The sequence below is a fragment of the Vanellus vanellus genome (genome assembly GCF_965231255.1).
Source record: "Vanellus vanellus genome assembly, chromosome: 21".
Taxonomy (NCBI): Eukaryota; Metazoa; Chordata; class Aves; order Charadriiformes; family Charadriidae; genus Vanellus; species Vanellus vanellus.
In genome coordinates this window covers 4,508,139-4,530,280 of record NC_138926.1, presented here as the reverse complement: position 1 = coordinate 4,530,280, position 22,142 = coordinate 4,508,139, and positions in this window count along the sequence as shown.

The following is a 22,142-nucleotide window of genomic DNA, read 5'->3' as shown; positions in this document are numbered from 1 at the left end:
ATAGAAACTGCATTTACAGTGCAAGAGCAATCTTACTAGCTTGCCTGCATTTGTCCTGCCTAACTGCTGAAGCAAGATATTAAACTTTTTAAAATTCATCTGCCTAACTGTAGGAAAATATTCTGACAGAAAGAAGACCCAGCATGATTCCTTTCTTCTGTGTGATCTCATGCTACAAGATAGCCATCTTATTGCTTGTGAACAGAACCTCTGAGAAAAGACCTCTTGAAAAAATCCAATTACTGATGCTGCCTGCTTAAACCAGAAACTGTTTTAGAAATGCAGTAAATCAGCACGATGCTGACTGCAAAAAGCTAATAGTTATGAACACCATACATCTATTTAACTGAGCTCTGCTGTAGTGCAACTGCAAAGTACTTGATTTTTTTCCCCTTTCAATTAGCCAGTATATTCCAGCACTTGAAGGAATAAGCACCAGTTTTTTCCTAGCTTTCTTGCATCCCCTTCTGAGAGAACCAAAAATTGGGTGGAAATCTTAGCAAGAAGAAGGGAATCAATGCTGTTGAGAAATCTAAAGGGCAGGAGGCTGAAGCAGCCACCACTGAGCAGAAAGACACTACTGACTTAAAATAGGGAGCCAACTGCAGAGGGCACAGAACCAAGAATTTGAGAAATGATGGGACAAGAAGAAAGAGGGAAAAGCCCAGGCAATTTTGGTCTGCCTGAGCACAGATACCAATTGCCAGAAAGATCTGGCATGGGACACTGTTCAAATCCAGAATTTCAGGGCAAACTAACATGGTAAGTGTCCTAAAAGCTAACTGCTAGGCAATAGTTTTTATACTACCAAAAAAGCAGTGAAGCTTATCCCAGCGTACAGCTAATGTGGAGTTTCTAAAGCACTAAGCAAAACACATGCTGTCATTCTCTAACAGATTTTCATAGTTATACCAGCCAACTATACGCAGTAACTTGCTATCTAGGTCTACAAATTGGCAAGGAGAAAACCTGCAGGGAAACACAGAAGGCTGTTTATTACACCTAGCTTCTCACACTTAGAGTCTTTTCCTGGCTCTAGCTCAAGGTCCTGGTCCATCAGAGACCTTTGGCACAGACAGTCAGGCAGAACACAGGCTTTGTAAGTAGGTCTATGAGAGTGCAAGAATAATACTAGATTTTGTACAATGCAAGAATAAGCTAAGAATGAAGTACAGAAACCGGAACTCAGATGCTCCACACTACAAGCTCAGTGAATAAACTCTCTGGCATTCACAACATCAATAAGCAACTTCTTATGACTCCCAAAATGGATTTTAATTGATTCTCTTTGCCTGTGTGAGAAACTCTGCTTTCAGGTTATGGCCCTATCTAAGTATTACCGCTACAGTAGCTTGCACTGCTGTTTTGGTTTAACATTAACAAGTCACTCTATAGGAAGCTTAATAACTGGCCACCACATCTGTGGTCAGGTAAGTGCATGCCTGGGGCAATGGCCTAGACACTGAATATTCACAGATAGTTTGTAATTTACCTCCATCTATATGAGGCCCTTAATATTAAGCACGTAGGCAGAAGAGAGGGGTCATTATGCTCCTGACTACACTTTTGGCAAGCCTTGGTTTCTGTTCTTAATCAACGAAATAACCATTGAGTTCTCCCTGCAGCACTTGCAACTCGTGAATGCAAACAGAACAGGCAAATGTCCTAAGCAAAGATTTGCTCTGCTGCAATGGTACTGGCAAAACAGCTTATTGTGCTTGTAGGTGCAGGTCCTCGTGAAATTCAGGAGAAAAGAATGAGGACAGGAACTAATCAAGTGTCTCACCTAAAAGAAGCCTTGCTCTAAATCTCTCTGACTCCAGCCTATATGTTACTGCACCACCTCCTGGTGCGTAACTGAAGTCAAAATATAATTACAGAATATGTGTAAAGGGATGCAGTATCTCAGCTAAATACTTAACAACATTCATAAACCATGAACAAGTGGCAGCAGAAATGCTCATCCAGACAATGAGGGAGCTGTCAATTACAAGTTGCGCACAGTTAACATAACAGTATACACAGCGACAGGCTTATCTTCTGCCAAAGATCCCGGTGAAACTAGGCTCTGCAAAGGAGATGCATTGGTACTATTTGCTTGTAATAGCTGTTAGCTGCCTTGGAGAAGTGGCACCAACTGTGTTGTCAACAATAGATAGGATGATCTTAAGTCAGTTACATTTGCTGAAGAAGCTATTTATTTCTAGCACTTACTGAACCTGTGGGGAGCTGGTCTGCTGAGTACCTGCTGCTGTGGCAATAATACCTGTAGCTTAACCCAGATCCCACTGCCAAGCCTTAGCCAACTACCCCTCTTCTCTTGTGTGTATTTCCTGTTACACAGGCTGTCAAGCCACTGCTGCTATCATCTCTTTTGGCATAAACAACTCTAGTTCATAGAATTCTCCTTGACTTGTGGGAACAGACAATTAATCGGGATTCAAAAGAAGACAATGAAGAAGCCTTCTGCGTATCTGGAGTTTCCAAGACAGAGAATTATCAGTTACACATTTACAGTGGATAGGACATTGAAAAGCTGAAGCAAATGATGTCTAGCACCTAGATACAAAAAGTCTTGACACTTACTCATACCCATCAACTTATGATTTCAGTCTTCCTGGCTTAATTATACTGTTGGCTGAACGTGTGACTTGTAACTCTTTTCTTCCCTTCCCACAGACTAATTCTGGAACCTGAACTAGCTTCAAAAGAACAAAGCTGCTCAAAATTCTAAATGGGAGGCTCTCTACTTATCTCATTGGAACAGAAAATGTCTGGTGAAAAAGTTTCAAAAATGAAAAGGTACAAATCTTGACTTTCTGCACTCTTTCAGCTTTCCTGGTAGAAGAATGTTCCTACCCACTCCGTGAAATCTAAGCACCTGTGAAACGTGCCATGAGATGTCAAAAGAGTGCCAGGGGAACTTCTGGCTATGTATGAAACAGCAGATGAAATATCTCTGCCCAGAATAAGCATCTCTTTGGAGAGAAACGAAAACAATAGCGTACGTACTTCAGTCTACAGCCTACCCTTTATCCTACTGGCCTATGCATTCCTTCAAGGAGATGTGTGAGAAAAGGAGGCCTGTCGTTAACATACATGCAAACTGGGGTGTGGTGTGGTGGTGTCTCTTTTCCCCTGGGTAGGGTTAAGGACCTCAATTTTGCAGCAGGTTCGATGAAAGAAAGCAAGCACAGACTCCAAATAGCATGTTGGTGAGCTTCTATAATCCGATAGTAAACCAGCAGGGATCAAAGATCCTTTCTGTACTGCACAGTCCTTTAGTCAGATTAAGGCACTCCAACAGTCACCTATTATGTACAATTTAACACTATTTTTTTTGACCTGGTATGTTATCGTGTTGTCCTCCTAAAGGATCTTTTAATTTCTTGTGCAGAACATACCAGCCCAGCTGAGATAAGGGCCAGAGTGTGCTGTATATGGATACTTAGGCTGTGTCCTTCAGGGAAAGGTGGGAAGAAGCTTCATAAATCCACAGAGGGAGTCAGAAGTGCCAAGTCTGTAAGACTTGTAAGTGTATCCTGACAGCAAAAGAAAGAAGGAAATCTAGGTGCCCTGATCTCTCATATCTGACCCCCCCAGATAACAAAATACTTATACTGTAGAGACTCACAGCAAGAAGATCCATGGTGGAACAGAAGTACTTCCCAGAGACGACACTATAAATAAATCAGTTTTGATGAGTGAAACAGAACTCATCTCCCATATCCACCCATTCAATTTAATAGCCTTCCAAAGGCTTGAGTGTATTACACTAGGGCAGTTCTTCATGGATTTCCAGGAGAGAGAAAATCCTTGAAGAAACCGGTCTGCTTTTTCTCTGCAGCAGCACCTGGATGTTGTCAGCCCAAGTTTGTAACAGAAGAAATAGAGTAGATAAATAAAACACAAAATATAAGTATGGAGCTTCTTTTAGGTTTACTGCTTTGCTGTGTAAGTCACTCAAATAACATTCCAAAATCATGTGACTAACTCTTAAGTGCTTAAACTGCTTCAAAAAGGTAGCATTAGGTACCGGACTAATTTAAGCTTTTTGAGGAAAATGCACTTATTCTATGTTTACGTTGCACTGACCTGGCTCTGTCCCCTTACAGTGGATCTCCTCTGACAGGAACGTGAACCTCTCCCCCGTGCACCTGGTAACACCTCAAAGCCAAGACTTGCAAAAACAAGCCTAAATCACTACACTTAAATTCTAAATAAGTGCCCTGATTTCTCCTCCATAACCTCAAGAAGCATTGGTATGCACTCGGCATTTCTTTTCAAACCGTGCCACCCATTTCAAATTTAAGCTTCTATCTCTTGAAAGACACGTGGCCCAGATTTGTACTGCCTCTATTTTTCTTTCCATCTGTGATCACTTCTCTAATGACATTTAACTCTTCCAGGCATTACTCAGCTACAGTTTGTGCTGTGCATCTCCAAGACCTGAATGCCACAGCTTCCCCTGACTAAACTAAAAACTGTGACTGTATCAGTGAAAGGGAACAAAGACATAAACAGAGGTCATAAACTGAATTTATTTGACTTCAGATAAAACTTCTTCTGACAGCTTTGTTGTTTTTTTTTTTAAGCTGACAATTTTTGTTCCAGCACTGAGACTGTTTCAGTCTTGTTGCCTGTTTACCATGCCTGTGGTGCACGCCTATTAGAAATACATCACTTGCTGGCATCAAAACAGAAGGGTAAGCAGTAATTAATGGCGTGTTCTATAAATTTTACCCCTTTCTCCTTCTACTTTCTGCTGCTAAATATGCAAGAGATGGCTGGAGAGGTGCTCTGACAACACTAAGAGAAAAGAGTGTATATATCCATTACTTACCTCAATAAAAAGGAACCTGAAAATGAAATAACTGTTTTCTGTCACCTTATTGGTTTAATTTACTCTTCTCCCTACAGGGAAAAGTTTACTCTTCTCCCCATGTTAATCAAGTGCTTTGTGCTTCTGAGTTTGATCTGATATTTCTGATCCTTCTGTTGCCCAGTAAGTGCTGAAGGAAAGAAAAAACCCCATCTCATGCTCCTCTTACTCCCACCCTTTTTTTGTTCTGGCTTTGTTTTAAAAATTAACTTTCATGTTTTCTTGGAGTTGAGAAAGCCATTACAGAAAAGACCAAACCAATTTTTCTTTCCAGTATATGTGATTGTTTTCTACTTCCCTAAAAGGTTAATGTATAAAATGAATAATGGGTAGTGGGGAAGAGGAGAAAGAGAGTTTTTTCCTGGTTGCCTTTCTCTCAGCTCACACGGCATGGAGATACTGCTGTCTCTTTGCACTGCTAACACTTTTGCAGCCTACAGAGCTGTTTGCCCTTGGGTCATGGCCTCCAGACAAGATTCAGGCCTACTGCTGGATCGGCTTACAAAGGGAATCATTTTGTCCTCCTCTTTTCCTCTCTTAACTCTCCTTGATCAACAGCTGTTTGCCGCTGCTGCCTCCAAGGCTTGCCATTTCCTGCCAGCAAATTAGTTACCAAGTCTCCTGTACAAACTAGCACACATCAATCCACAGCAGTTTCACCATTTAGTAATCTGGGCAAATATTCCTCCTGTTACCACTTTACCAGTGGACTTAAAGGAATGAAGTAAATGGAATGAGGGTAAGCTAAAAGAATAGCTAAAAAGGCCACCAAAAAAGTAATAGTTCACACAAATTTAAGAAGAGCAGCATGAAATGTACCCATCAGCAACAAAGGTTACCTACTGCTTGTGCTCTTAACTTCACGACAGCAGCGGGAAGAGAATTCAGTTCTTCTTGCTTCCAAAATCTGACTCTGAGCTGGCATACGATACGAGGTCTGCAGCACAAAGCAGCAGGATTCCAGCCAACAGGAGGGCAGCAATGAAAGGCAGGAAGCCACGCTGTATCTGAGCCTTATGGAAATAGCACAGTTCCATTTTGAAAAGCCATTGGATTATCCTGGAATAAATCCACATTGGAAAACACTATTACTCCTTATTAAATCAAAACCTGCAGGCTTGTAGAATGTTTGTAGAAAACATTAGTAGCCCTGTGAACTCTCCCGGGGGCTTAAAATATAAGGGAGCTTGACATTATGGAAAGAGCTCTTGAGCTGCAGCAGAACATAATTCTTTGCAAGAGGGAAGAAAGTAAGGAAATCTATGAAGTCAACGACTAGTTTAGTCCAAAAATACATGGCTCAAAATCTTAATATAATTATCACAGTGCCTGGAGTTCCTGTTGGAGACGTTAGCCTAAAAAGAAGAAAATATTGACCCAACAGTGTAAGTTAAAACGTACATTGTGTTTCAGGAAGATGCTAAATGCAATGCATTTAAATTAACAGGATGAACATCTAAACTTACGCAGTCATCTGTTGGTGAACCCTGATTTTTATACTGAAAGTGGTAATTTTGAAACCAACAGAGCCCATAGATAATGATGATTATCTATCAGCCTGGTTATTCAACTTAGCTCAGCAGTCCAGGCTTCTGGATGCTGCAAAGCTGAGGCATGTCTTTTCACATACGCACTTAATTTTTTCTCCTCTTTAAATTTCCTCTTCTTAGAGTTTCAGTTCACAGGTAAATCCATACAACTACTGACTTCCAGGCAAAAGGTGTGCAAACCCACAGATTTCTCATAGTTATGCTGCAAACCCAGGTTTTCCTGAGGCTGTGGCTCAGTCCTATCATAATTTTCCACTACGCAGCTGTGGATTCTCAAAACAGAACCTTCCGCATCTCTTCCTTTTTCTCTGTGTGTCCTTGCTACACGTACAGAAGCAACTGTGCGCTCTGCACTGATGGATGAATGTATTCTTGAAATGTGAAGACTGTGACTTTGAGGAATAACCTGCCACACTGGCTTGTAATCGTAAGGCAAACACGTCACTAATTCATGGTATTCAGATTTCTGCAAATGCCTCTGTAGAAATCTAAATCTAAGCTGGAAGTCCAGCCTTGTATTTCTCACACATAGATGACTTCATATTTTGCTGTTAATCTCTTCCTTCTCTCTCCATATCATCCATTCGGATTCATCTCTCTTATTTTTATACTAAGAAAAATTCAGAGAAAATATGATCTAGTGGTCACAGAAGATCCCAGTAACAAAGTACCTAGGCTCATTTTTGTTCACCTATTGTTGTTGTGTATAGTAACTTCACCTTTGCATTCCTTAGTTCAGTCTGTTTAAATCACAACCTCCTTAGGGCAAAGACTACACTGTGTGCATGTTTGTAATTAGGAGAGAATAAACCTGTACCTTGGTTAGGCACTACTGTAGTACTAAGGATAAATCCAGAGAGGCTGCCTGACTACATAAGGCTGTAAAAAAAAAACATCAATGAGTATTGTATGTCATGGTGGAAAAGTGAACAAGAGGAAAAAAAATTACCTCTGTGGATGGCATAGCTGACTTGCACTTCATTATATTGCACTGGTGTCACGCAGAGTGTGATAAACTGTTGAGACAAAAAAATGAAACGCACGTCACAGGCAGCGTAAGGAAGTATGTTGCTAAGGGTGCATTAAACTTTGATGGCTCCATTTATACATTATACATGTGCAAGTCAGCAAAGCTGTATTGACGGTAATTTTCCAAGGAATCAGCTAATAATGTTACAGCACATACTGGAACAAATTATTGCACAGGTTGTTGCTGCTTTTTTCTGTTTTTCTTTTGCTTATAAGCACACAAAATATGTAATGCTCCACGTTATTTTATGCCCCAGGGTACAGTCCAAAGAGCAAAGCAAAGGGGAGTTGTAAGGAAGATTGATGGAGATACGTTTTGCCTCTATAAACAGCCTGCTGATGAAGAGGAGAGGAGATTAAAACTTGAAGTCCCCTTACCTTTGAATCACCTATGACTCTCAATCTCAAGGAAAAGTCCACTGCATAAATTATGCAAACTATACCACAAGAAGCATGAGCAATTTTAGGAGATGCTGGACTCCTTCAAAGCCTAAGGCCACAGGTGTTTAGAAACCATGCTGACAAACCGCATAAAATACACTGATAGAAGGGGGCTGTCAGCAAAGAAACCAGCTGATACTTCTGTAGTTTCCTCCTTTAAAGCAGAACTCCAGCTGATTATATGGTTGGATTATGAAAAAAAAAAAAAAAAAGGATGGTATGAGTTTTGTCCTCAACACTGAGAACAATCATTGCTGCACAGGGAAAGGCAGAAGGCCCAGTGAGTCACGAGAGGGTAGTAGCAAATCTCAGAGAAATTTTATATTTTCATCCCCTTGATAGAAAAACCTTACACAGAGCATCAACTAGTCCTGATCTGACATGTGCTTTCCACCAGTAATTCTCCAGTACTCCACTGATTCATATGACATTTGAGACAGACCAGCAGGAGAGGACAAGCACCTAAAAAACTTCAGATCCACAACAGTAGGTAAAAAGGCATCATCTGTCTCTATCATCTGCTGAAGAACCCCTAAACCTCATGAAATTTTCCAGGCTCCTAAGAAAATGTAAGACTTGCTCCATTGTTTCTGTGGCAAATAAAGGAATTACTTAATATCCTCCCTACCCAACATACGCTAATCTCAAAGATAAGAGAGACAGTAACACACTCTGAGTCACAGGAGCAGTAGCAATACGTTAATCTGAAAACAGGTATTTCTGAGATTTGGAAAACTTGTGTTAAGTGATAAAATGGTCCCGTGACTTGATTTAAATATCTATGGCTTGAGATAGGACTACATGAGAACTGACACAAAAACGCTCTGAGGCAACAAACTGTATTCTCACAGCTGCTGGCACGGTCAGTCTTTCCTCAGTGCTAAAACTTCCTTACACAGTACCATAACAAGTAATAAAAACAACAGCAAAAGTAAGAAGAATCTCCAGTTGAAGTGAAACTTCTCCAGACAATAATCTAGCAAGATTACGCTCCCCTTCACCCAAAGTGAACTGAAACAGAAACACACTGCAACTTGTGCAAGTCTCTGTTCAATTTGAATAACTTACTTTCAGTACTCATGTACTGAGAATGTTGCACCCTGAATTTAGGTGCCATTTCCAAATCTCAAAAGCAATTTTGCGCCCATTGTGGGACGAATCTCTAGTGAAAAAGATGAATTACTCTCACTATAGAAACAGAGCGTGATTCGTTCACCATTCACTGCTATCAGTTTAGCTCTTAGAGTCCCTCCTCCAAGCTATTCCCATTTTTTTCGTTATTCCACACTCACACATTGCTGTAGCTTTTTTTAAATTCTGAATTCTGCGTAGCATTGGTTTATTTCGTACAGCACCTTCCACTGCAGGGCTGTTCTCCCCGACTGCTGCCATTACAGACAAGGAAATACAAAGGATGTTTCTCTACTCAGAAGTCTCTGGGTACTATCTCAGTAGCACATAACTATCACAAGCACTGCTTGCATTTGCAGGATACAAAATTGAAATTCCACCAACAATGTCAGAAACATAAAGAACAAGCACTGGAATTGCTTGTGCTTTATAGACACTTCCTGACAGGAGCTTATCTCCGCCTGTACAATGTGTTGTTATTCCAGTAAACACTGTATGTTGGTTTATTACAGTTAATGAAATGCAGTCCTAGCAACTCATAAGATACAGAAGGACAGTTAGAGCTTCTTGCCAGGGACAGGATAATTCAACGTGCTGTGGTTAACAGGAAGAAAAATGTGGGAAAGAGAAGATTATTAGTGTAAGAAAAGCAAACTAGAGGGACCTTCATGACAAGAGGGAACTTTTTATGACTTTCTGGCATTCAGGTCTCAATTATCAGAGACACAACTCAGATCATAAACAAAATTTATCTCTCGCAGAGGTAGGCTGCTTTATTACAGACCTCAGAAAGAGTGAATGTTTTTATAATGAAGTTAAAGGAAAACCAGAACTTCCCAATTTGAGAGTAGCCTTTTCCGATCATGACGCTAGTGCTGTGCTAGGTCAAAAGTAAATCAATAACGCAGCCCTCGGGAAGGCTCTATTTATGAAAAATTCTGTAAATTGATGCTTACATGCTGCTGGCAAAGAATAATATTTTCTTTAAGGGGCCTAGATCTCTGGAGATAAAGAGAGGTTGTATGGAAGTCAAGGTATATTTATACACCGACTGTATAAATACACACAGTGTGGCTGAATTTATCAAATTTAAATCCTGAGAGACAGAGGGAGGTTCAGGGAAGGCGGCCCTACTATAGCCTGTAGGAAAATACCTGTTTCCTTAGGAGGCAGAATCCGACTCACTGTGTGTAAGTGAGCAGTGGGAAAAAGCTCACGAGGGACCCCCCTCCTATCTGTCATGCAGCTCATTAAAAGCCAGAGCACAGCAGGTGAGTTCCGTAGGAAGGGATTTTTGAAGCTTTACTTTCTTTGAAGAGAAAATCCGTCAGATGAGGGTGAAGAGCAGCTGGGGGCTGTATCACACACCTTTGCAGCAATCCTGTGCTACTGCTATATTCCTAACTTCCCAGTTTTACAGTTTGTCCAGTTTAGTGATGTGCAGAATATTACTAAATAAATGCTTTTTTTGAAAAAGAATTCCACTTCCACAGCTGTTTTATTCATGGCACATGGACAATGAAATATCTCTCTTGGCTTTTACCCTTATGAGGCCAAGGAAATCAAGAAGCACAGGCACATTTCAAAAGACTCATTAAAAGACATAAAAGATTCCCTTCAATGCTGGTGAAAGGAGAGCGTGTGTGTGTTTGTGTATGCGTGCACACATCTGTAAGGGGTTTTTTTTCTGTTGTTTCTAATTCAAGGACTAAAGGGGCCTTTCAAAAACTCAAGGATAGGCTAGCTACCACTCAGCTCTCACAGGCTTGCAATACAAATTGCATGAAATTGCCCTTGCAACATTGAAGACCTTCCTCCAATGTTTTCTCCTTGTGACAAGTAGGGGAATGGCAGCCTGTGTCTCTGAATATGATGTGACCCTTCCATTAATAGCGTGTGCCTGCTTCCCACCTCATGCACATATTTTCTGCCTAGGTGTTTTGCATTGGCTTCTAACAGTCACTTGCCTTTACCAAAGCGATTAAAAAAAAAATAATTGTTATTTTATAGATATCGCCTTGCATTTATCACTCCTTAGTTTCAGCAGTTCCCTGAGGTGACCACATTAGCATCTTAATTACTTCAGGCTCCTTCCATAAGCAAAGCAGAGACTTCAGATGGGATGTGCTCTGCACATCTCTCTCTCTCTTTCCGCTAAGTTCAGAGAAAGCTCAAGGCACCAGATTCCTACTTTACATGCTCCAGTTTATTACAATGTGGGATAAATTTAGACAGTAGCATTTTTGGTTGTATCTTCTCAAACCATATTGGAAATAGAAACAAACAACAAAGCATGGTCAACCTTCGCAAGTTAAAATAGCCGGACACAAGTCCGTTATTACCCTAACCAACTACTTAATCACTTTACAAACCATTTTTACCCACTGTATCTTTTTGCACCCCACCCTGCAAAGGCTTAAGAACAAGCTTAACATTAACTACGTGTTTTCCAATTAAATGCCTGAATCTTTGCATTATTAAACCTTTAGATTATAAACTCACATGGGTTATTGGTTTTGTGGAACATATGTTCATAACATAACAGCATTAGAAATGGCTGGGGGAAACACGGTAGCATTTAGAATTTGGGGAAGTTTCTCCTACCCTTTTTTCAACTGTCTGATTTATTCCTCAGCATAGCTTCCCCCTCCCCCTGAGGAAAAATATAATTATCTCAATTTTACAAACAAAGCATAAGCTCAAACAACTGTGTTACTCATAGGTCACACAGGGAATAAGTGGTAAAGTTGGAAATGGAACCCGGGAGCCTGGCCTACCAGTTCCCTGCTCTAATTTACATTAAGCATGAGGAGAAAAAGCCTGCCCATCTGGACATCCACATGATGCGGAAATTTTATTGTAAAAAAATCTCTAATTGCTGTTTCAGTAGGCAGGTTTGAAATTACAGATGGAGCGGAAGTTTTCTTGCCTTTGCTGAAAGTAGCTTCGAAGCTTCTGCTTTTCTCTTATTTCATAAAAGTTACAGGAACAGAAATTCAGGATCAAATCGTATCAGTAGAAAGATTTTTTTCATTTGCACCATGGATGCTTTAGCTGTTCACTGGAAGAGGCCACCTCATTGCTGCAGGAACTGTCCTGGGAAGGTACTTGTGCTTTTCATTTTGTGTTTCATCATTCACAGCTGCCTAGAGACTGTACAGGGCTAAAACACTGCTAATCCTCTGTATTGTACTGACTACAGACATTTCCTTTCTTAATATACAAAAAGCTCCTAATGTGAATAGGAATCTACACTGCATTGTGGTTTGGGTGTTGGTTTTTTTGTTAAAGAAATCAGCTGGGTGGGCACGCAGCTTGTACATAAAACCAGCAAAGGGGTAACTGTCTAATGGCAATGCTCTACCTTGAGCATACTTGGGCTTGTTTCCTAGCTGTGCCCCCGGGTACCTTGTGTGCTCAAACGCCCCTCGCTATTTTCCTTGATTTCTGGATGCTTCAGATATCTCTACCCACTTGTCCAAGTACAGCAGCACAAAGATGTATTACACTATAGCACACACAGGCAATCAGTCAATATATTGATCTAAGAAATAGTCCCTTACCAGTGCTTTTTAGGAAGCCTAAACCTTTCCCCACTGACCCACTAGCATCCTGTCAGTATGTACTGGGGAAAGCCTTTACTGAGCCTAATTCAATGCTCGGTACAGACCAGGTCAAGCATCAGTAGCAGTGAGTCGCTGTAGTGTGACCTCCTCGTTGCTCAAGTCACCGCTCAAGCAAAACAATCTCTCTGAAGTCAGCCCTGTTCTCCAAAAGCCAGATCAGATAGCATCAAAGCCAAGATGTAAGGCTCTGAGAAATAACTGACTGATACGGTAATCGCAACAATATTATGGGTATAAAGACCTGGAAATCAAATACCTCTCCACCATATCACTGCTGAAATTTTAGTCAGCTGGTCATCAGAACAATGTGATCTATTAATTTATTTGCGTCTGCTAACGTAAGGCTTTCAGGGAAATGTTTCTGCTGGATTCACTCCCGTCAAAGACATGGATAAAGGAACGGTGGCTCAATCAATACAGAACAGGATTATTTTATTATTCTGCCCATTCCCAAATGCACCTGACTTTTAGAGACCAAGAGAATAAGGCCCCAGACAATTTTATCCATAGAAAATGTATGAGGGAAATAAGGAAAAAAAAATAAAATACAACTCTAACCTCCCCTGTTCAGATCTAGAAAAGCCAAGATTTCTCGAAGAAGTGTTTCCTAGTCAAGCAGTTCGTGTTGTTCAAACAGTTGGGGGGGGGGGGGGGGGAAAAAAGGTACAGAAGTTGGCATGAGAAAATTTTCAGCTGCAGTTAAAACAAGTAAGGCTCCTGCTTGAGAGCTTTACAGCTGTAGGAAGGGAAGAGGTTTGTAACCTAGAGCAGCCCATAGGCTCTTCTACTGCAGTACCACAGCTCCTGTGACCCAAGAGGCAAGCTTCCTGCTCCCTCACGGGAAAGACAGCTTGGTGAACAGAAATGTCTCATTGCTTGCCTGCCAGAGGACAGTAAAACAACTATTTGAAGAAACCTGAAGAAGCAGTGTAGAAGGCGTTTTAAAAAATGTCATGTAAATTACTACCATATGTGAAAACATATTGGGGAATAGAAATTCAGGATGTGTTTCTGTATACAGTATCAGAAGTTAACACCCTGAACTATCAGCTTTCTGTGTTAGGTCTCTTCTATTAGCTCAGATACAACAACCTTTTGCTTTTCATGCCTGACTGCTTCCACAATAGTGTTTTTTTTCCCCAGGATTCTGTATGTGCAGAATTAGAACACCAAAGCTTGGACTGACAGCCCTCTCAAAATGTGACAATGGCTATTCCTGGCTAGACATGGAAAAAAAACTAATTCCACTAGCGAGTTCTCATGATTAGCCAGATAATGCATCAATTAAAGCACAAAGATGCTGAAGCTTATCTTCATGGTTACAGCCACAGTAACATTTATTGGACCATCTTACAGACTTAGCCCTTCCAATGCATGCACCCTATCTGATCATCCAGACTTAAACACCAGCACAGACATAACCTCCATGCCTACCAAGGACAGACTTTCAGAATAAAGGGAGGCCTTTCAGAATAAAGGGAGTTAAGAGATCTGGGAGGCACACAGGGAGCTCCTTCCATATTCACAGAAGTTACAGTCTGCAAGACGCACAGAAACAGTTTTCCAGCAGGTTCTGAACACTGCGGGGCACACAAAAGGGAACATTCCGTCCAACGATGAACAGAAGAAAGAGAAGGGCTGTTTAAAGAGGCATTGTGAAGGTTTCAGAGGACAGTGCTTTATGGTAAAAAATATCATATTGAAATTCTGTCAAGCAGCTGCAGAACCAAGTTTAAAGAAAAGCAATGAGCATATACCTGTAAACATGCCTCTGAGCACACAGACTAGAGCAAATATTTTGACTTCATTAGTAATTCCATTAGCCTAATTGGTAGAGAGTCAGACTAGAACTTTTTTTTTTTCCTGAAGTTGCACTAAAATAAAGTTTTAGAACAGGTAATAAAAAAAAAAAACAGTATAAATAGACTCTTCTGCCTGTGGCTTTATTGAAAATACACAGATTTTTAGCCTTGTTTCCCATGAAAAAACAGTATGCTTTTATTGTGGTTTTATGTCTTAATTAGTGTCTTTGAGCCTCCAAATATATTTGAGACAACTTGGTTAAACGTGACAGAGGGTCAGGAGACACAGATAATAAAATACCCATAGAATTCGTGTAAACAGGTAAATGTCAGCAAAGACATGCAGCAAGTGTCCTGACAGAAGGAAGATGACAGCATTTCGTTAGAAAGCAAAAGCCACCAAAGCCCCAGGCCCAGAAAAGCTTTCATCAGATCTATGATCTCTTGAGTGCTGAAGTAAATTAACCATGACGATTAATCCATAGGAAGCCATGATTCAACACTTCTGGTATTCAAAGGCCCTCTGCCTTAAAGGTGTAAGGCATGGTCATGGAGTCTGTTCAGGAACCTTGTGGGCAGTGGAAAAAAAAAAAAAAAAGCCGAAACAAGAGAAAAGTTATACTAGACCATATTTCATAACTATATAATTACACTGTAATTACCCAACAATTACAGTACACAATGCATTTATTTGAGCCTTTTTGAAATTGCCACTAATTTACGTAACTGGAAATGCACAAAGCAAGTAGGAATAATTACAACATAAATATGATGTAGTTAAATATCTGGAGTTTAATAGCACTTCATTAAGAATAATATCCAAGGCTGTTATGTTGTCATGAAGTTAACCTTACAGTCATAAGGATAAGTATTATTTACGTATGTGAAAACAAAACTAGAAAGTGATTCCATTGTCATTGCACACAGGAAAAGTTATGACAGTCACTATTATGAAACGTGACTTTATACCCTACTTTAACCATTCACATCATCAAACATGTGAAAGCTTAAATGTACTACACAGCTGAAAAGAGGGGAATGTCTATGAGACACTGTTGTCCCTCTTATTTCCAGATAATTTTGACATTTTTCAATCACCTCAAGTTTCCATTTCCCCTTAAGGTTTAAATCAAGACCTCAATAATGCCAGCTTACTGGAACCACAATTTCTGAAGCTGTGACTCCTTTGCATGTTCTCTGTTGTCTGGTTGTGTGCACACATATTGCCCAGAACAAACATTTTCCATTAGTAAATATCTTGTCCACTGCATTAAGCACAGCAATAGTGAAACAGACAGAATAATCACTGCACTTTAGGTAAACTATGAGATGAAAGGTAAAACAAATGCAACTGGCAAAACTCTCTCCTGTTTTCACAGGAATTGACTTAGGTCTTTTACTCCAGCATAGCAAAATCCTTTAGGTGGTGCAGCTGGGATGACACCTCTGAAATCTGTGAACGTACCCAAATTTGACCAAGTTCAAATCTATTACATTGACTAACAGAAATTACAGCATTGTTTCCCATTCTAGACACAAGGAGAGTTCTTTGCAATTGTCAGATTAAGACAGTCAATGTAACATGTGTGTAGTACACTCAGCATTTACAACTTTGGAAACTGTTGGCATTTTTCAAATTTACATCTCTCAAGTTTTAGGATGTTTAAGAGACCAGAAACATTCAAATCTACTAACTCACCGAACAGGCTGGTGGACAAGCCTCGCTACACAGTATTAAGCTGCTCAGTTGCCAGTTGTTTTTCCAAGATGCTGAAGTACTATCTGATTCTTCCAAAGCAAAACTAGGATCCTACTAGAGAACAGTGTAGAGGAAAGGGACCTGGGGGTCCTGGTGGACAGCAGGATGACCATGAGCCAGCACTGTGCCCTTGTGGCCAAGAAGGCCAATGGCATCCTGGGCTGTATTAGAAGGGGGGTGGTTAGCAGATCGAGAGAGGTCCTCCTTCCCCTCTACTCTGCCCTGGTGAGACCGCATCTGGAATATTGTGTCCAGTTCTGGGCCCCTCAGTTCAAGAGGGACAGAGAGCTGCTGGAGAGAGTCCAGCGTAGGGCAACTAAGATGATTAAGGGAGTGGAGCATCTCCCTTATGAGGAAAGACTGAGGGAGCTGGGTCTCTTTAGTTTGGAGGAGACTGAGGGGTGATCTTATTAGCGTTTATAAATATATAAAGGGGGAATGTCATGAGGATGGAGCCAGGCTCTTCTCAGTAGCAACCAATGATAGGACAAGGGGTAATGGATTCAAGCTGGAACACAAGAGGTTCCACTTAAATTTGAGAAGAAACTTCTTCTCAGTGAGGGTGACAGAGCACTGGAACAGGCTGCCCAGGGAGGTTGTGGAGTCTCCTTCTCTGGAGACATTCAAAACTCGCCTGGACACCTTCCTGTGCAACCTCATCTAGGTGTTCCTGCTCCGACAAGGGGATTGGACTAGATGATCTTTTGAGGTCCCTTCCAATCCCTAGCATACTGTGATACTGCCATCTCTCAGCCATTACCCTGTACCCACCTGACCAATACATAATTAGATGGAAGCTATTTTTCCAGAGCTGGCATGAAGTTCAGACTACTATAATCACATTCAATGCTACAGCAGTGAAGTCACTCAGGAGGATTTCCACTCAGCCCAAGCTGCCCCAAGTCCCCCCTTTTCTGCTTTGGTTTGGGCACAGCCATTCAGAAGTTATCCTCTGCTGACACAGAGGCAAATGAAGGCAGAGTATGTCAGGCAGCTAACAGGACACTTGCACCCAGTGGCACTAGAGATACAAAGCCTCATCAGGGCACAAAAAAAAAAAAAAAAAAAACAAAAAAAAAAAAAAAAAAACGCCTGGGAAAGTTGAGCTAAGAGGGAAGAAATACCAGAGGCAGGACCTCATACAGGACCTCATAATTACAACTTTACTCTTTGACTCAATACAAAGGTTGTAATTCAATTTTAGAGTTCTGCTTCAGTGCATCTCTTATGATGTTAGCAGAGAATCTCTCAGCTGAGTTAAAGAATTGTATCAATCAGCAGACAGACATTATTTTACAGAGACAGAAAGCAAGAGAAAGTTTATATATGTGTCTGCACTATGTTCCAATTTAATTACTTATAATTATAAGGTAGTGGGATGTGAAACGCTAATTGAAAATTTTGGGTGCTTACATCTCAAAGTCTGAGAAGAATTTGTGTGCCCATCTGGTTAATAGGAAAGGGATTTTATTTTCTAGATCATTGATTTATCATCATTAAGAGCCCAAATACAGAGTTCTGTAAGTCAGCTACAGGAATATGTTTTTTCCATTACACTTACACTCTATCTAAAATTGCCTCTAGCGCTGGTGAATGTTAAAATTGACTGGATTCAATTTAGTGAGATCGCCTTCTTGCTCTGTCAGCGGTTATTTATCTCATTTAGCTTTTGTAATGGAAGTTTTTTGTGTGTTTTGGATATTTTTTTTTTCCCAAAATAAAGGTCCACATAATTATTCTTTTTTATTATTATTACTAAAAAACAAGCCCAAAACTATATTGATTTTGAATGGTAACAATGTCTTGATGGCACCTTTGTATAAATATACTCCTCTTGGCAAACAGAATCTCAATAATCAGAAGCGAGGCTGTTGTTTTATTACAGGCTACACGAGAACAAATCCCCTTTAGCAACCTGAAATTCCTTCCCCATCCAGTGCAAAGGTCCATGGCATACTTCAGAACATTACATGAATTAAGAGCCAAATCTATCGTGTCTTCTATCAACTTTACTTGCCATCCAAACTTGTGAGAGTTCGTAGAAGAGTGACTGCTTATAAAAGAGGAAAGAGAATGCCCCAGAGGAGCTAACCTTTACTTCCAGAAAACACAGGAGTAGCATTAATACTAATTTTGGAAGTTCCTTCTTAGCTTTCTTTTTGTGCAGATGGAGGAAGCAATTAGGAAGAAGATTCAATGTCTCATAACAGCTTATTCCTAGGTCTTATTTGCTCAGTACTCCTTCCAAAGACAACCTTGCTGAAAGCAACTCTTCTGCTCTGCCGAGTCACCTCACCAGCTTTCAAACGAGCTAAAAGTGTACCAGCACTACATTAAGTAGCCAAAGAATTCTGGTTGAATTTTTGAGCAATCAAATGACGGGTATCATCAGAATACACAGAACACTGCAGAAGACCATGAGGTTTCTTTTTGGCTTTCAGTTCCACAAAATGCCAGATGAGGATGCTGCTTTTCGTGTTGCTAAGATTAATACATGAGAAAACAGGGAACACCAGTCTCTGAGAGGAGGGAAGATGGCCAGCATAATTTACAGCTCAAAGAAACACACAAATGATGCAACAATAACACAGTATTAATATAACACTACATAAAGAATGCGGCCTTGTAATTAAGCATTTGCCCCCGTCTCAGGACATATGGGTGAAATGTTGGATTTTTCAAGTAACAGTATAAAAAGAGGAATTGTGTTCCCGGGCCTCAGTCCCACATCTGCTACACTTTCTGTACAGTGCTTATAACAACACACCAATTACTAAGAACTATATATATATACTACTAGTGTTAGCAATATGCATAAATATAGATGCATGCCTATCCAGCAAGAGCAGAGTGAAAATGCCTAGTGCTCAGTCACCTTGTAGACAAACAGCTTTGCACCAAGCCAAACTGCTCCCTCTGATATCAGTAACAGCAACCGGACAGAGATACACTAGTAAAGGTTGTGGTAGTTCTGAGGAAAGAGTCTTAGTACTCCTAATGATTCATTTATTCAGTAACTCCTATAGGAACAGCAATCCATTCACCCTTCTGCCCTCCTCCAGCACTAAAGTACTTAATTTTTTTCCTTGATTTTCTTTTTTTTTTTTTTTCCCTTCATTAAATGCCTTTTTCCCAATAAGCAAGTTTTGATTACATTTTTTCAAGGTTGCAATTTCAGAACAAAAAGCACAAAGATTTGCAGTCAAAGCCTTTATTTTCACAAAGATGTATTGTCAAAGGGCCATTTTCTGCAAAGTACAACTCTCATCTCTTATAAGCATGCATCTTTTTCCTGGTACGATATACCTATTTTTCCCTTCCTTTTACACAGGAGGATCTGGAGGAAATGTGTAATTATTCTGTTGGGCCAGTGAGCATTTCCCTCCAGAAAAATTAATCTTATGTAAAAAGAAAGAGTCTTAGTCTATAGTACCAAATATCTTGTGATAAGTATGCTTCCCTCAGGTTTGGTTTGAAAACTTCCATTTAAATAGCACGCAAAAATCAGCTTGCAGCATTCGCAAAAAGCTTCATAACTGCATACATGCCTCTGGCCACATTCAGGTCCCATTAAGAAAAGTCCCTGTATCTGCTAAAGGGCATCAAAGGATTTAGTTCTCAATAACAACAGCTTGCCTTACTGGGAGTCTACACAGGGGTGGGAATATCTGCTTCGTCCACAGCAGGGGTAATGGACATATGTCCTGCTTTTCCAGAACACTCTCCAAAAGCAACCTGGCTGCCATTGCTGAGATAAGACTTGGCTGCCTATAATCCTTCTGCATATGCTGGTTTCCTTTGGCAGCTAACTCCAGTGAATGAGTAGCGAGAAAAGGAACGTGAAGCATGTTGCAGAGGACACCAGTTCTGCAGTCCAAGCATGGCCAGAGAGCTCCCATGGGAACCAGGGCTTTAGGGCACATTGCCAATCTCATCACTGAAAGATGAGGCCTACAGATTTTTCACTCAAATTCAACTCTTCCCCATTCTCAAGTCAATAAAAACAAATATATGCATGAAACTATTTTGGTAAAAACTTCCACTTTGGGTAGAATTAGCTCATCTTTGTACTGGGGAATGCTGAAACAATGATTTCACCAACATAACTTCTTCAGCGCTCTGGCTTTGTCGTTCCCTTATCTTCCCTAGACAGCAGGCAAAAAGCCCACTCTCCATCAAACAAAGACCACCTAGTTTAGGCAAGGTGACTCAGAGTAGACCGCAGCATTTTCCGTAAGTTCTTAAAAGCACAGTGAGGCTGACAGCAACTTGTTCCTCCTCCCCTGCTGAGCCATTCTCCCATATCTCTTATTTCTCTCACCTCCCACTAGCACAACCAGTTACATCCTTACCTGCCCTTTTGCTACTGCAAACCTTGCATGAATTTGCTATTTGATTTCTTCCAGCAGGAGCCCTGTGAAAGCTCAGATTGGCTTCCTGTAGAGGAGAGAATACCAGTCTATAAACACTAGGCTGGTGGAAATCAAATTTGCTGTTACGGTTCCTGAAATAGAGATCTTTTTCCTGTAGCATTAGCTCCTGTGCAGGTCTGTCTTCCCAGCTGGGCTTACACCACTGAGGATACTGATTGCTAAACACCTCTCAGTGAGCACATATTAGAATTCAGACATTTACAGTCATCCAAACCAATCTCTGGAAATCCAGTGACAAGACACTCTCACATTTACAGCCGAGCTATTAAACCTTTGTCCTGCTAGCCAGCCCCAGGCACACACTCATGCACTTGACAGGGTTACAAGACAGAATACAAGCTCAAAAATGATGCTAAAAAGTACTTATTTATTTTTACTCCCCAGCTATACTCATGATTTCATGGGGGCCTTCTGGTTATTCTTCTATTCATTTGTAACTTCCTAAAATAATCACATTTCCAAACCACTCTAGAAACCGCTATAATGAAAAACCCAGGTAGGAAAACAACCGGACACAAACTAGCTCACAATCCACCACCTGGAATGCTCCCCCAGGAATCTTAGATATGACACTCCACCCCCCCAAAAAACAACCTCACATCCAAATGTTACATCTGAGCTTGCAATTAAAGCACTGAGCTTAGACTTGCAAGACCTCCATTCTATTTCTAGTTCTGCTAGTGACCTCGAGCAAGTAATTTCATTTTTCTCTGCCTTAATTCTCTATCTTAAATGAAGGAATAACAGCTGCTTTTAACAGAAGGCATTGTAAGGGGGGAAAAAATGAGAAGCTAAATCAGTTGGTACTTAGGCTGGGCTCAAACATGGTATTGGAAATTACAGTGGCATACTGACAACCCGCTCCATACCTAAATGCCTGAGGAAAAAAATGCCATACATTTCCCCCATTTAAAACTGGAAAATCTCACTACAAGTACTTTTTGAACAGCACAGAATTTACTGCTTTCAGTAACTCCTTCAGTAACTCCTTCAATTTTAAACTTGTACAGACCATGTACAGACAATGCACAAAGAGGTAAAGGGGGGAAAAAAAAAAAAAAAAAAAAAGACATTCATCAATGTCTGTCTGATGCATATTAGTTTTAAAGTACAGCATACCCATTTAAGCAAGCATTTGTGCATAAGTTTAAAACCTTATCTTTGCATGTTTTGCCCCTGTGAAAACATGTCCCTCTGAGAACGTGTGCATAGATATGCGTGTCTGAGTGCATATGTGACAGGCATACACATTACCTGCGTATCTAAATCAGGATAAGTACGCATGAATGTGTCAAATGGCCTGTGGGTCTTTGACAAGTGATGCTACAGGGCTACTGCTGTAAGTCATCTCATGATTTGAAGTAATAAAGCAATCAGCCTTGTAGTAGGGAAGAGCCAGGAGTTTTAGAATGATTGCACCTCTATCTAACAAATTCCCTCTGATACCTCCTTTTCTTCTACTACAAAATTAGCACAGGCCTGGAGAGCT